Below are 1,456 nucleotides of genomic sequence, written 5' to 3' on the forward strand. Positions count from 1 at the left end.
AATTAAGTACCATTGAAGATAACTAACTATAAATAACCCAAAGATACAACATTGAATCAATTATATTCTAAATAATTAAGAAATGGTCTGCTCCTAAATTAAACTTAACTCCCCAGTCCCCCTACACCTAATTATGAAAGGCATTAGTACAGTCATGAAATTAAAGTTGAGAATAATGGAATTAAAAACACTCGTGAAAGGGATAAATGATGTTTGTTACATATAGTAGACCAAACTGTACTAACTAATATTTTAGGCAATTTATTATGAATCGAATTTTCCCTGTGAATGTGATTTGACCTTTTGTGTGGAATTGCCCTTTTTGTGAGGGTTTTATTTGTTTATATGAATTGTTTTGTACAAGAAAAGGACCAAATTCACCCGTGACAATTCCCTACTTTGAATCACGAAGATTGCATCATTTTCAATTGATTATGGACTTGAAAATGATCATTGCTCTTAAGCTATTGCTTCATTTTCAAGTTGGAAATTCTAAATTATCATGACATGCACGTCCCTTGTCTCAAAATTTTAAGTTTACAACATTATTTATTAATTCTAATAAACTATTAAACGATCAAAAGAGTCTAAATCTACATTCAATTTTAGCATTTTAACCTTTAAACAACATAAACTAGCCATAAAAACAAGCTGTAATTCGCAAGTCGACTCAAATTATTCGTAAAAATAAATGAGTCTAGTAGATAAAATAACAGCTCGTTTAAAAGCAGACTAATTTGGTTCGATTCGTATAACTCGCAAGTTAAATGGGTTCAGATTGAATGTGTACGAGTTGGTTCGTCTAACTCACTTTCTCCTCTTCTTTTTTTTTTTGCCATATGAAGTCTCTTTCTTGTTAAATAGTTTTTTAGATTTCAGTTATTTTTTATGAAAATATATATATGTATGATAATTTTTTTAATTTGTATAGATNNNNTGATGAGCCAATTCGAACTGATCAGCCAACTTGTTTGATCGCTCTAACTAAAAGAAATGTTAATTAATTACCATCTCATACCTTAAAATTAATACTAAGAAATTAAAGAAATCTTAAAGAACACACAGAGTCTCTCCTTGCTTGAAACTTATGCATCACATGTTCCCATAACCGTTAACTTTAAACTTATAGCACACAATTGTCTCATACAAATATTCTACATTATGTATTATGTATATATAAAACGTGCTTTGTAAATTACTCAAACTTCCTCACAATTCACCAAACTTATTTTAGCTTTTTCATGTATGTATGGGAGACACACACACACTAATTCTTTGGTTTCACAAACAAAAATCAGATATGTATAAATCTTCACTTCCATTAACTAGTGAAACACATTATTTGCAATTTAAATTTTTAATCCATTGTTGTCCAACTTTAGCTTTCACCTAAAATGTATGGTAGTCCAATCAAATTTGTATATATATAAAAAAATTTTCAAGTGTTTTGGTACAC

This window comes from Arachis ipaensis, chromosome B09 (genome assembly GCF_000816755.2).
Source record: "Arachis ipaensis cultivar K30076 chromosome B09, Araip1.1, whole genome shotgun sequence".
NCBI classification, from domain to species: Eukaryota; Viridiplantae; Streptophyta; class Magnoliopsida; order Fabales; family Fabaceae; genus Arachis; species Arachis ipaensis.